Genomic DNA, 15,858 nt, shown 5'->3' with positions numbered 1-15,858 from the left:
GGGCTAGCACCAGCAGGAGAGTGAATTTGTGTGGGGGGGTGGAGGGTGAGAAAACCTGGATTTGTGCTGGAAATGGCCCACCTGTTGATCACTTTAGATAAGCTATTACCAGCAGGACAGTGGGGTGGGAGGAGGTATTGTTTCATGATTTCTGTGTGTATATAAAGTCTGCTGCAGTTTCCACGGTAAACATCTGATGAAGTGAGCTGTAGCTCACGAAAGCTCATGCTCAAATAAATTGGTTAGTCTCTAAGGTGCCACAAGTACTCCTTTTCTTTTTGCGAATACAGACTAACACGGCTGTTCCTCTGAAACCTGTCATTAAATGATAACAGTGGAAAACCCCAAGATTACCACCACTTAAGGACTAATGATTACAGGATGACATTGCAAAATGCATGGACTCAAATGGGAATTTACAAGTATAAAACTGGGGTGTTTTGCCATGAAACTCTGGGTTCTGATCTGCCAAAACCTTGGAGCATCGGATCGCGACCAACAGAACCCAGCTCCTCACTCATGTTCAATCTAACTGGCCATTAGATTGACTCGAGCTACAACAGACTGGTAAGTATAAAAACATCAACTGGCAGGACTGTGTGCATGATGGGTAGGTGTATGTGACTGAAAAGCATATGCTAACTGTTGTATTTTCAATAAACATGGCGTATTTGCCTTCTCTCTTATAAAACATCCCGTGTGCTTTGTATAGCAATACAGTAGTGACTGGGAAATGCTCAGGGAGATCAGAGAGTCTATACAAATAAAGGTTTCAGAGGAACAGCCGTGTTAGTCTGTATTCGCAAAAAGAAAAGGAGTACTTGTGGCACCTTAGAGACTAACCAATTTATTTGAGCATGATTTCTGTGTGTATATAAAGTCTGCTGCAGTTTCCACGGTAAACATCTGATGAAGTGAGCTGTAGCTCACGAAAGCTCATGCTCAAATAAATTGGTTAGTCTCTAAGGTGCCACAAGTACTCCTTATCATTTAATGGTTATTGTCGGGCTTCCCATCGTTATCTCCTATTTGTTGTCTTGTCTTTGGGGGGTGGTTGCCTCACCTCTGAGGCCGTCAATGCTGCTAACTCGTTTAGCATCGGATACAATGGATGTTTTCTGATTGTCTCCTGGTGTTTCCAATCTCTCACTTTTTCTTGACCATCTGGACACTTGTGATGGCTTTCCCACCTTATCTTTTCCTGATGCACGCATTCCTCATTCACACAAACAATCTCTCACACAGAAGACAGCAGTATTTTATATTCAGCAGAATACATTGTAAATTAAACTTCACTAAATCTTGTGGTCAAACAGTTTACATTGTGGCTCAGGCCTTTAACATTCCTTTAATCTAATTAACGTAGACACAATACAAGATCCTGTCTTTTACTCACTAAACCTTAAACCAAAGAAATGACTAGAGGGAAGTTTATAATGCATATAGGAAACAAAATCCCAGTCTCAGACAGTCATTCCTTTCTGTTATTCAAAAAGGGTGGCTGGCAGAATTAATTCAAAGTTTACATCAATTTTTATAGTACAATTATGAAATCCTGTCCTTACACTATCACCATCCTGGTCAGGTGATCAGTAGTATATTCCTACTGCTGTATTCTTATTATTCAAGCATGGAATTACTATCCATAGGGATTCTATGGTATAGTTTGGTTCATTTAAGATTTTTACTACATTTGACTCTGTGCTTTCTTTCACATATAGTGCCCCTCCCCCACCAGCAAGACCTGTTCTGTCTTGTGTGACTATGCATTTCTACTTCATACAAGCTATTAAAACTGTTCAATTAAAACAGAATCCAGAGAACAGCTCCCAAAGCTGAGCTATGCTTAGCAATACTAACCTGAGAATAAAAACACTAGAACCAAGCAAGTTTGTCTTAGTATTGGATTGGAGTTAAATAAACATATTAGAACCAAATATGAGCAATCCTTATACCAGTTCTCAGAAGGCGTCTAAGCAGGTGGCTGTGTTAAGAAGATGTTATGTCACAAGTCTGCAGAAAGTTCAGTACAAAACCCCTGTAAAAATAGCAAACAGGAAAACCCTAGCACAGCGAAGCCAGTTGCTTGGTCATTTCACTCATTAGCAAAATAAAAATAAGGTAGATATTAGATATTAATAAGGTAGATACTAGAGGTAGGATAAATTTCATCATCCCCACTGCTGATCTAAAATCCAGAGCCATGTTCTTATTCCTGCAAACAAGGTGATTACAGGAAGCTTCCAAGTTTGGAACTGGGCTATAGCTCAGAGAACTTTGCTTTGGAAATCTACATCTTGAAGCGAGAAGTTACGTTATAGCCCATTGTCATGAGGTCCACTCACCACACTGGCACCTCCTCCTGGCCATCCCGGGAATTAGCTCTGCCAGGCTTGGCACCCTCCTCTGGCAGTGTCTTCTCCCGTCCCGTCTCGCCCCGCAGCCCCTCTAGCTCTAGGCACCGCAGCCTCCTCTCCATGACTCAGCCCTCCAGGTAGGTCACTATATGGTTTCCCCTTCCGGGGGATTACCCAAAGTCCTTCCAAATTGTCCAAATCGTTGGACTAACCCATAAATCCAATCTCTCTGTCCAATCCCTGATTTTTAGTGTCTAGCACAGTAAGGAATTTAAGTTAATTCCGTTAATTAATTGAACTACTTATGCTAACCAGTGTGTTCCACCTGGCATTTTGCTAGGACTCTCTCAGTACCTTTCCCAGACCTGAAGATTTCTTTGTTGCTCCAGAGCTTGTCTCTCTCACAAGCACAAGTTGGTACAATAACAGGTACCCCCCATCCCACCTCATCTCTCTAGTGCCCTGGGACCCACACGGTACAACTGCACTTACACAAGGTCACACAGGCAGGCAGGGGTGGTGCAGGATATGGCACCTTTGTGACCCAGGTGCCCCATGTTGGCAACAGATGGGAGGGTTCATCGCTACGAGTCTATTCCAAGGGGCATGCCTGGACCCTTTAATTGCCATGTTCAGGATAGTTCACCGAAGGGGCCCGTGGGGGGGTCTCTGCTGAAAGCTCAGAACTTGCTGGTTGTCCCAGTTCAGAACATAAGAACGGCCAGACTGAGTCAGACCACGGTTCATCTAACCCAGTGTCCCGTCGTCCCATAGGAGCCAGTGCCAGGTGCTTCCGGGGGAATGGACAGAACAGGGCAATTATCACGTGATCCATCCCCTGTCGCCTACTCCCAGCTTCTGGCAAACAGAGGCTCGGGACACGCAGAGCATGAGGTTGCGGGACGGATGGATGGTGAATACGTGAAGAATTATGCAACGTAGAATATTGTGTTTCAAACATGGGCGGCGGGTGAACCCCCCCTTTGGGTAGGCTAGTTTCCCAACCCCCCCCCCCCCGCCAGTCCCCTAGCACCCCCCATCCCTGGCCAGAGCCCTGAACCCCCCTGCCACCCCTGTGCAGTCAGAGGAGCCCCGGCTAGCCCACCCCAGCTGTGCCGGCTGGCCCAACCCCTAGGCCGGCCTGAGCCACCCCGGGCTACTGGCCGGTCCGAGCCACCCCTGGCCACCCCAGCCCCTGGCCACCAGCCTGAGCCCTGACATACAGGGGAGAGGGGGAGCGAGGGCAGGGCCTCAGGGTGGAGCGCGGGTGGGGCCACGGCCTGGTTTAGGGGAGACTTAACCTCCCCTGGCCTTCGATACCCACCACCCATGGTTCCAAAGCTGCTGGAGGTGAAACCAGGGCAGGGCTGTTTTCAGAGCTAACCCCACCAAGAGGGAGAGGAATGGACATCTTTCCACCCAGCCCAGCCCAGGGGTGACAGACTAGCCAAGGGGTGGGCTTGGGCCTCTGCAAAGCACAAAAAAGCCCAAGAAAAGAACTGAAGTTAACCAAATGTCCTGGGGCTGAGAAGAGACAAAGGGGCTGGAAGTGTATAATAGGAGAGCACAGGGCACAAGATGGTATCTGTTACCAATGGGGCACTCTGCCAGCGGGAATGTCTCATGCAAAGCTGATCCCAGCTCTCTGGACTGGCCCAGCGCTGCTCAGACTGACCACTGGGTGAGAAATACCTTCTTACCATAAAAAGAAAAGGAGGACTTGTGGCACCTTAGAGACTAACCAATTTATTTGAGCATGAGCTTCATCGGATGCATCCAATGAAATGAGCTGTAGCTCATGAAAGCTCATGCTCAAATAAATGGGTTAGTCTCTAAGGTGCCACAAGTCCCCCTGTTCTTTTTGCGGATACAGACTAACACGGCTGTTACTCTGAAACCTTCTTACCATGTTTCTCAGTCTTTTCGATACCGGGGACCGGCTCATTGCCTTCCCAAACCGTGTCAGGGAGACCTCAGCGGCCGGCGCCGGTCCACGGACTGCTCGTTGAGACACTGCCTTATTAGACAGGAAAGGGACGTGGGAATACATTAAGCCTCTAGGTTCTGTTTTATAATTTTCTTTTACCCGTGACCTGGTGTTTTCAATCCTTGTGCTGGCTTCTAGTTAAATTTTTACCTTAAGCTTTGCCAAACAAGGGTCTGTTTGGTTTTACTATGGACATGCCTCAGTGCTGGGTGCGAAGCAGAGTGTTGAATTGAGGAGAGGCGATGCCAGCAGTGAATCTCATGCATTGAGTGTCCAGAGGTGGAGGGGTGGGCCAGAGCGAGGTAATGCAGGGGGGTGTACAAACAGGGGGGAGGGACCTGTGCTCCCGGGCCAGTGTTATACCTAGAAAATAAAAACCAGCAGGAGCTTATTCAGGGGATAAGGCAGTACGCCGTGTTTATGGTGAATACAGAAAGAATCAGAGTAAGCAGTCGGCTATAGCTATACATTCCATTCACTCACACACATACACACATACACACACTCAAGTTCTGCAAGGTTGTGGTCATAGTTACCAGCCTAGATGTTGCTCATGCCAAGTCACTGGCCAGGTGGCCTGGACATGAGGAGGGAGCAGGGCCTTGTCAGATGCGCATCCGATGCTCCTGGAGGTTGGTTGCAGAACCAGACCCAAAGTCCTCAGACTTCAGGGTCTGTCTGTATAGGGCTCCATCCTCAGCCAAGTCTATGGGGTTTGCCTCGTCATGCTGTTCTCACGTTTGAAGTGATAATCAATCACGCAGATGGCACAGCGATGACGGTTTGTTGTTATCTTGCTCTTCGGTTCTCCGATCCCCTGTCCTTGGGGCAGTTGGGGGTGGATTCCGGTGTGTCCTCAGGGTTATTGGGTTATCTTGCCCAGCGCATTCTTCGGCCAAACGGTCCTGTCGGAGAGTCGTTGTTTTTCTTCCTCCAGACATGTTGTTGTTTATTATGATTCTAAGGCTGGTGCCTCAACCTTCTATTACCCATCCAAACATACAGCCGCAATCACACTCTAGTTCACTTCACATTTCTTTTTTCATCACATCTACCTATTAATTCTTTAACAAAATCATTCTAAAAATCACTGGGGCATGACAGACTCCCATAGACCTCTTCATGCCACTTGTTACATAGGAAAAGGAAACAAGCAAGATAAAAATGCAAGCATGGGGGTTGACAGATCTCATTCCCGAGTGCAGGAAAACGGTTGTAACAGCAGCTGTCCTTAATGGTAAATCTTATCACTTCAGCACAGACTTTTTGTCGTCTCGGGATGTGCTTCTACAATTAACACAGACCTTGTAAGCTGACAGGCATATTTCACTTAGCACAGACTCAGCAGGCTGAGAGGCGTATTTCTTTCCAATGGTGAGGCCAAATCCAGGGCCTGTTCTGGGCCATTCCTTCTCACATTTTTCCATAACATAAATGTATGAACTTATTACTTTAATCCAACATCAGGACCACTCATTGAGACACTGCCTTATTAGACAGGAAAGGGATGTGGGAATACATTAAGCCTCTAGATTCTGTTTTATAATTTTCTTTTACCCATGACCTGGTGTTTCCAGTCCTTGTGCTGGCTTCTAGTTAAATCTTTACCGTAAGCTTTGCCAAACAAAGGTCTATTTGGTTTTATTATGGACATGCCTAAGTGCCAGGTGCGAAGGAGAGTGTTGAACTGAGGAGATGCCATGCCGGCAGTGAATCTTGTGCATTGGGTGTCCAGAGGTGGAGGGGCGGGCCAAAGCGAGGTAATGCAGGGGGGTGTACAAACAGGTGGGAGGGACCTGTGCTCCTGGGCCAGAGGAGAACTCCGGGGGTAACTATCTCCAGAGATTTAGCCCCAGGTTCTCTCTGCTCTGCTCCAGGACTCACTTGGGACCCCAGGAGCTGGGGGGTGCACGGTGCCAGCCTGCAGAGGAGAAGAGCAGGACTTGTGGCACCTGGAGTGGGCATTTGTGTTGGCAGCAGCTGGTAGTTTTGGGTGAGTTTTCCCCGGTGGGCACAGACAACACTCTCTCTGTTGCATGAGTCTTTAGGGGTTATTGATTATTACTGATTTCCAATTAATCACTAATTGAAAGCACTGGGGATTGTAGGATTCTAGACCCAGAATCAGGCACAAGAGAATCAAGATGATCAAGTTCAGTGTCTGGTTGGGGACCCCAGTGTGCACAGCGGCAACACTCACACTGAGGGCAGAGCAAAGCTTGAAACAATTTTATTAGCACGGAGACACAAATGCCCCAGACCACATACCCCAGACCACAGTCAGACGGAGTTAAGCTAATATCTTGTGCCAGTCCTTACATATGTACTCACTAGTAGTGAGGGACAAAGGTCCTACTCTGTCCCTGGCATGCCAAACACGTCTGATGTCCAGGTCTCTCCCTTCCCATTGGGCCTAGTGGCTGTCACGAGTATTCATACAAATGTCCAGGCTCCCTTGTTCATATCTAACTTCCTTACCCTAACACTGGTGGGCTGTCCTTATCCGATAGGCTGGTATATCAGTGATTTCAGCTGATTCTCAGACCTGTCATTTTGTTGCCAAAGGAAGTTCGTGGTTAAGCATCTGCCAACATTTTATCTTAAAATATCCAAGCCTACTTTCAGGTCAGTGACGCTGTAGTTACGTGCTATCGTTTTGTACAGACTCCCCCCGCCCCCAGTACAATGTTCTCAGTTCCCCAAAACTCAGGGTCACTGTTAGGCTATTTATCTACACTAAGGTCATAAGCTCAAAGCCTCATGCTAACTGCTTAAGCTAATGGCTTATAGCTGGGGTTCTCAAACTGATTTTTGCTGGGCCCCCCTTTGAAAATATTTCAGGCTGTGATGATCCCCCCCCCAAAAAAAACAAACAAAAAATGTGATAGCAAATTACTGTACATTCTGATTTAGCTGGGATTGGTCCTGCTTTGAGCCGGGGGTGGGACTAGAACCTCCTGACGTCCCTTCCAACCCTGATCTTCTAGGATACTCATTGGAGCACTAAATGAAGCATGTACTCATTATCCCTGCAGTGAAAGGTGCTGAAGCCTTTCAAAAAGTGTAAAGCAACGGTTCTCAGGAATAAATGCAGGACCAGAAGAAACACGTCTTTGGGGGGTGGAAATAGCCACCTTTACTTCTGCACTGCCGCTGCCTTCAGAGCTGGGCAGCTGGAGAACTGTACTCTCCCCCCAGTTCCTCCCCACCCTCAGCAGTCTCCTCTATTTGGGAACTGGAAATATGGTATTCCCTAGATCTCACACCCCCCCCGCCAAAGTAGCCTTGCCAACCCCCTTTTGGGTTGGGACCCCCCAGTTTGAGAAATGCTGCCTTTCAGGATACAGGCCTGTAGGTTCCTTGCGTTACAGCTAAATCGAATGTTACGCTACCTCTGGGGGCTACACCCTGTACTGTGAGCAGGCAGTAGCGATTCGCCACGTGCCCCTTGGGTAACCCGGAAAGGGTCACAACCTCCCAGGCTAGCACAATGACCACCGGACCAGCCATCCTCTCTGCACGGTAACGTGGGTGGGAGTGATGGAGGACACTTGTGTGAACCGGGATTTTTTAGTGCCCCTTTAAAGTTGAACTGCAAAGGGGTTTGTATAAAAAGAAAAGAAAAAAAAGACCCCAATTTAAGATGCCAAAGAATCCAGGAGTCTCTGTCTGAGGTTTAAAATGCTGATTAAATCTTTGTTCTAACAAAACAACCTCCATAGATTCATGGATTTTAAGACCAGAAGGGGTCCCTCTAACTATCCAGTCTGACCTCTTGCAGAACACAGGGCAGAGAATCCACAGCGGTTCTCTATAAGGGGTCCTGGGCCCCCTGCGGGGCGCAAGCAGGTTTCAGGGGTCTGCCAAAATAAACCAGCGAGCAGAGCCAGCGTTATACTCACTGGGACCCAGGGCAGAAAGCCGTTGTCTGAGCTCCGCCACCTGGGGCTGAAGCGGAAGCCTGAGCAACTTGACTAAAAGTCACCAAACCATTTCAGGCCAGAAAGGAGAGCTGAGGCTGATGTGCGTTAGCAGGGATGAGCACACCAGCCTCTCGAGTACGCACACGCCGAGATTATGAGGGCGAGGAAATGAAGCTTGGGCGTGGAAGGTTGGGCACACAGTGTGAGGAGCCGCCCACCATGCTTTGGTTTTGGGGGACTTTCGGTTAGTTTTTCTTGGGTCTGTCTTGGCTTCATTTTCTGGCTTTCTCCTATGTTTTTCATCTTCCACTCGAGCATTGAGGAACCTGGACCATCACACTCCTTTGGCATGCCTGAGACGAGGTCGGTCCTTCGTCTCTTACCACTGTAGGCCATGGGGCTAACCTGCTAGTTTGCTAGATTATGTATCCTGCCTTTATTTACTGGTTTGACTGATTATGTTATTATGGCTTATATTTTTGTATTAAATAATTTCAGTAGACATTACTTCATTGTGTTTGGCCGTAATGCCAGGAACCTACAGGCCTGTATCCTGTATGATTAGCTAGAACAAGTTAGCATGAGTGTTTGTATCCTTTGGCATAGATAAATGGCCCACTGGTTACCGGTTTAGACTACAGGGAACTGAATATGTTTGCCAAAATACTGGGCCATACCGGTAACCACACAATACACCGCAAGAACATGGACTTAATGGTTCTGGCCAAAGGTAATGGGCTTTGAGAATGACATAATTGCTATTAACATGTATGGATGTGCCAGCCTGTAGAGTAAGTGTCCCCTCAGATTATGCGGGTGAGGAAATGAGATTTGGGCATGGAAGTTTGGCACTGACATGAATAATCAGGAGGGTGGCAAGACCCTATAACCATGTGGAGATAATTCTTTTAGATCTTTAGTTCCCCTTTGTTTAGCGACCAGCTCAGCTTTTGCCGTACAACTTAGCTACTCAGCCTCTGACCCTTCTCTCCACCATCTTGGCATTGAGGAACCTGGACCATCGGATTCATTTGGCATACCAGAGACGAGCCTGGTCCTCGGTCTCTTACCACCGGGTCCCCAAGGAAGGGTGTAAGTGTACTAGTCTAAGTAGCTCTGTAAGGTCCGCCGGGGACTTTATTATTTCTTTTTGACTCTGTGTTTTGGAACTTTGATAACTTTTTCCTTTATTTTAATACAAATCTCTAACCCTTGGCTTTGTCTCAGCATGAGTGCCCTTGTCATACATCTCGCGGATTCTTGGAAGTCTCTGTGGAGCCTGATTCTGGGTCAAGAACTGTATTATCTACTGATTAGATCAATTGGTGAGCCTACAACTCCTATTATATAAACAATCATATTAATCCCCTCGGATCCGGCAACAGGTGGCTAATTACCCTAGCGCAGTGTTTCCCAAACTTGGGATGCTGCTTGTTCAGGGAAAGCCCCTGGTGGGGCGGGCCGGGCCGGTTTGTTTACCTGCCGCGTCTGCGGGTTCAGCCGACCGCGGCTCCCACCAGCCACGGTTCGCTGCTGCAGGCCAATGGGGGCTGCGGGAAGTGGTGCAGGCCAAGGGACATACTGGCTGTTGCTTCCCACAGCCCCCGTTGGCCGGGCACAGTGAACCGCGGGAAACACTGTGCTAGGGTAATTAGCCAGTTTGCATTTTGCTTTCTTCAGTTTCCTGTCATTGGATCTTGTTCTGCCTTTGCCTGCCCAATGAAAGAGCCCTCTACTACCAGAAATCTCCTCCTCAGGTAGGTACTTGTAGACTGTGATCAAGTCATCTCTTTGATCAGATAAATAGTGACTTCATTTGGTCCTGTGTGGCTCCTGCCAGAGAGATAAATACCAGGGAGGGAGAGGAGTTAGTTAAGTTATGTGGACACAAGAACCAAGGGCTATAAACTGGCTATCAACAAGTTTAGGCTTGAAATTAGGTGAAGGTTTCTAACCATCAGAGGAGCGAGCTTCTGGAACAGCCTCCCAGGGGGAACCGTGGGGGGAAAAATGTAACCGGCTTCAAGACTGAGCTTGGTAACTTTATGGAGGGGATGGTGTGAGGAGACTGTCCACAAAGGCATATAGCTGATCTGCGACTGCTAGCAGCAAATATCTCCAACGGCTGGAGTCAGGACACTAGATAGGGAGGGCTCTGAGTTACTACAGAGAATTCTTTCCCAGGTGTCTGGCTGGAGGGTCTTGCTCACATGCTCAGAGTCTAACTGATCGCCATATTTGGGGTTGGGTAGGAACAGGTCGTGCTGGTGGGGGAGGGGCACTGTATGTGAAAGAAAGCGTAGAATCAAATGACGTAAAAATCTTAAATGAACCAAACTGTACCACAGAATCTCTATGGATAGTAATTCCAGGCTCGAATAAGAATACAGCAGTAGGGATCTATTACCAACCACCTGACTGCCATGGTGATGATGACTGAAATGCTCAGAGAGATTAAAGAGACTATTAAAATAAAAAACTTCATAATAACGGGGGAATTCAACTATCCCCATATTGACGGGGTCCATGTCACCTCGGGGCAGGCTGCAGAAATAAAGTTCCTTGACATCTTAAATGCCGGCTTCTTGGAGTAGCTAGTCCTGGAACCCACCAGAGGAGAGACAATTCTTGATTTAGTCCTAAGTGGAGCACAGGATCTGGTCCAAGAGGTGACTAGAGCTGGACCGCTTGGTAATAGTGACCATAATGTAATTATTGCAGAGAAACTAAATGAATTCTTTGCATTGGTATTCACTGTTGAGGACGTGAGGGAGATTCCCACACCGGAGCCATTCTTTTTAGGTGACAAATCTGAAGAACTGTCCCAGATTGAGGTGTCATTAGAGGAGGTTTTGGAACAAATTGATAAACTAAACAGTAATAAGTCACTGGGACCAGATGGTATCACCCAAGAGTTCTGAAGAAACTCAAATGTGAAATTAAAGAACTACTAACTGTCATCTGTAACCTATCATTCAAATCAGCTTCTGCCCCAAATGACAGGAGGAGAGCTAATGTGATGCCAATTTTTTAAAAGGGCTCCAGAGGTGATCCCGCCAATTACAGGCCAGTAAGCCTCACTTCAGTACCGGGCAAACTGGTTGAAACTATAGTAAAGAACAAAATTGTCCAACACATAGATAAACATAATTTGTTGCGGAAGAGTCAACATGGTTTTTGTAAAAATCATGCCTCACCAATCTGCTAGAATTCTTTGAGGGGGTCAACAAGCATGTGGACCAGGGAGAACCAGTGGATATAGTATACTTAGATTTTCAGAAAGCCTTTGACAAGGTCTCTCACCAAAGGCTCTTAAGCAAAGTAAGCAGTCATGGGATAAGAGGGAAGGTTCTCTCATGGATCAGTAACTGCTTAAAAGATAGGAAATAAAGAGTAGGAATAAATGGTCAGTTTTCAGAATGGGGGGAGGTAAATAGTGGTGCCCCCAGGGGTCTGTACTGGGACCAGTACTGTTCAACATATTCATAAATGATCTAGAAAAAGGGGTAAACAGTGAGGTGGAAAAATTTGCAGATGATACAAAACCACTCAAGATAGTTAAGTCCCAGGCAGACTGTGAAGAGCTACAAAAGGATCTTTTGAAATTGGGTGACTGGGCAACAAAATGGCAGACGAGATTCAATGTTGATACATGCAAAGTAATGCACAGTGGAAAACATAATCCCAACTATACATACAAAATGATGGGGTCTAAATTAGCTGTTACCACTCAAGAAAGATCTTGGAGTCATTGTGGAGAGTTCTCTGAAAACATCCACTCAATGTGCAGCGGCCGTCAAAAAAGCAAACAGAATGTTGGGAATCATTAGGAAAAGGACAGATAATAGGACAGAAAAGATCATATTGCCTCTATATAAATCCATGGTACGCACACGTCTTGAATACTGCATATATCTGGTCACTTCAAAAAAGATCTATTGGAATTGGAAAAGGTTCAGAAAAGGGCAACAAAAATTATTAGGGGTCTGGAATGGCTTCTGTATGATGAGAGATTAAAAAAAAACTGGAACTTTTCAGTTTTGAAAAGAGGCAACTAAGGGGGGATATGATAGAGGTGTGACGGGGCAAGGCCAGATGGCTATAGAAAAGTAGTGGGAGATAGATATCTTGGTACCAGGGATTTGTTTAGCCTGGAGCTAATATAAGTGAAATGGCAGCTGCTCCAGGTCAATTAAGACTCCTGGATCCAATTAAGAACTTTCAAGAAGGCAGGGAGAAAGCTAGGTTGATTGGGACACCTGAAGCCAATCAGCGACTTATCAAATAATTATAATCCGCCAATCGGCGGATTATCAAATAATCTGTTTCTCTTTCTGATTTAATCCTAATCATATAGGATTCTTATATTTTATCAGTATTAATTCCTATGAAATTAGGATGTGTTGAGGCATATGATGTGTTTCCCAATAATTATACATAGAATAAGTTTTGCTGAAATGCAAGAAGCCTATGGGCCTGTATCTGGTATGATCCACTAAATAGCTAAAAGTCTGATCCGTTAAGGGTAAGTCAGCATAAAAGCGGGCAACCTTTGACACAGATAGGAATGGTCCCTGAACTTTGGGGAACTGAAGGGAGAAACTACACACGACACTGGACAGGTTACTCCGGCATCTGCAACCGGTTGGTAACCGCAGGGCACGCCACAAACCTGGAAGTTGCCAAGAGAGCCTAGGGGGGCAGTTTTGGGCTTGAGATAATCCTTATTAATATGTAGAGAGTAAGTGTCATAATCCACTAGCCTATCGGAGAAGGGGACCCATACATTTTGTAGGGTGCAGAAACAAGATTTGGGTACAGTAGGTTGGGCCTGAATGACAGCACGTCAGGATCCTATAAAATACCTTGTACGGAAAAAGTTGGGAGGGCTTTTTCTTGTAGCTCTTTCTTTCCTTTGTTCCCCTAGATTCTATAGACTATCTATTCTATCTTCCATCACGGTATCCGCTCAGCTTGTGCGGTATAGTTAAACTACTCAGCATTCCGAACCACTGGGGAAGCCAGCTCCATCGTGTTATCGGGCTTGCCAGGAGTAAGGCTGGTCCTTCACCTCCTATTACAGGGTCCTCAAGGAAGGGTGTGAGTATGTTAGGTGAAGGTACTTATAATAGGAATGTTACCACCAGGAATTCCTTTACTGTTTTGCAGTCATAAGTGTCATAGAATTTATTATTTTATTATTTTTAAAAAAAAGAACAGGAGTACTTGTGGCACCTTAGAGACTAACCAGTTTATTTGAGCATAAGCTTTCGTGAGCTACAGCTCACTTCATCGGATGCTCACGAAAGCTTATGCTTAAATAAACTGGTTAGTCTCTAAGGTGCCACAAGTCCTCCTTTTCTTTTTGTGAATACAGACTAACACGGCTGCTACTCTGAAGCCTATTTTTCTTTTGTTAATCTCAATAAAGCTTTTATCAATTTGGTGTTGTCCTCAGTGTAAGTGTTTTTGCCAAGCACCCCGAGAGTCCTCTCCCACTATAGAACTCTCCGAGTTCTCAGACCCTGTAGTCTGAATTGGACAAGAACCTACAGATCTTCTGGTCGGATGCGATAGTGGCGAGCCAAAACAACTAACCCATAAAATTCAGATCAACAATCTTTATAGTTCAATATCCTCATTCGGTGTCTGTGTTATCAGAACTCAGTTTTATTTGACTGGGGAAGTTATGGGGAACACGCTGATCCTTTAATGCCAACATTTCTTATCTCTTTCAAACATGGATTTTCAGGGGATTTTTACTCAAAGTTCTAGCATCACACTTGTAAATTAGTAAAATAAATCTTGTTAGTAAGTTTACCTGTTGCATTTTGAGGGGTGCTTTATTTTAGGGCCTTGATAATTGTTCCCCAACAGTGGGGACCCTGGTCAAAACAGTACAACGTGTGTGTTGTTTTCTGCCAGTTTGTGCGCTTACTGTGAATCTACACTACCCCAGACCTAGCGTGTCCTATCTGGATTTATTTTTGGATGGCCTTGAATTCTCTCTGCTTCCCAGCTAACCAGCACTGAAAGCTCTGATAAGGCTTTCTCCACTCCATGTATCTCACAAACAATAGGAGCAGGGGGAGGGAGAGAATTTATACCCCTTTCTGCATAGCAGGGTGCTTTTGATTAAGTGATTTTGTTTGCTAAGGCAGATAGTCTGGTGGCGGCTCATCTCTGGGTCAACTGGGCTCATGGCTAATAGCCCCCCGGAACTGTAGAGAAAGTAGATAAGGAAGTGTTATTTACTCCTTCTCATAACACAAGAACAAGGGGCCACCAAATGAACTTAATAGGCAGCAGGTTTAAAACACACACAAGAAAGTATTTTTTCACGCAATGCACTGTCAACCTCTGGAACTCCTTGCCAGGGGGTGCTGTGAAGGCCAAGACTATAACGGGGTTCAATAGGGAGCTAGATAGATTCCTGGAGGATAAGTTCATAGAGAATAGGTCCATCAATGGCTATTAGCCAGGATGGGCAGGGATGGTGTCCCTAGCCTCTGTCTGCCAGAAGCTGGGAATGGTGACAGGGAATGGATCATATGATGATAACCTGTCTGTTCATTCCCTTTGGGGCACCTGGCATTGGCCACTGTCAGAAGGCAGGATCCTGGACTAGATGGACCTTTGGTCTGACCCAGTCTGGCCATTCTTATGTTCTTATATAAGCAGCGGGGCGGGAACGGCTGCATCTCCCTGCGAGAAGGCTGGCACAGTGGGGGCCAGTGCATGGGGGTCGGATCTAGGGTCTTGCCACATCCTCTGGCTGGAAGTGGTTTCCATCACATACAGGGTTTACAGTTGGGTTCAATGGCTCTCAGCACCCCTGCTATCCACTTTTTTAAAGGATGCCTTTTTGCCTCTCACTACTTCTTTTACTGTTGTTTAACCACGGTGGCTCTTTTTTGGTTAGATTGAAGTGTCATTAGAGAAGGCTTTGGAATTAATTGATAAACTTAACAGGAACAAGTCACCGGGCTCAGATGGCATTCACCCAAGAGTTCTGAAAGAACTCAAATGTGAAATTGCAGAACTATTAACTATGGTTTGTAACCTGTCCTTTAAATCAGCTTCTGTACCCAATGACTGGAGGATAGCTAATGTAATGCCAATATTCAAGAAGAGCTCTAGAGGTGATCCTGGCAATTACAGACCGGTAAGTCTAACGTCCGTACCGGGCAAATTAGTTGAAACAATCGTAAAGAATAAAATTGTCAGACACATAGAAGAACATAAATTGTTGGGCAAAAGTCAACATGGTTTCTGAAAAGGGAGATCATGTCTTACTGATCCATTAGAGTTCTTTGAGGGGGTCAACAAACATGTGGACTAGGGGGATCCCGTGGACATAGTGGACTTAGATTTCCAGAAAGCCTTTGACAAGGTCCCTCACCAAAGGCTCTTACGTAAATTAAGTTGTCACGGGATAAGAGGGAAGATCCTTTCATGGATTGAGAACGGGTTAAAAGAGAAAGAACAAAGGGTAGAAATAAATGGCAAATTTGCAGAATGGAGAGGGGTAACTAGTGGTGGTCCCCAAGGGTCAGTCCTAGGACCAATCCTATTCAACTTATTCATAAAT

Source organism: Lepidochelys kempii, chromosome 4 (assembly GCF_965140285.1).
Source record: "Lepidochelys kempii isolate rLepKem1 chromosome 4, rLepKem1.hap1, whole genome shotgun sequence".
Classification (NCBI taxonomy): Eukaryota; Metazoa; Chordata; order Testudines; family Cheloniidae; genus Lepidochelys; species Lepidochelys kempii.
This window is presented reverse-complemented; position numbering follows the sequence as displayed.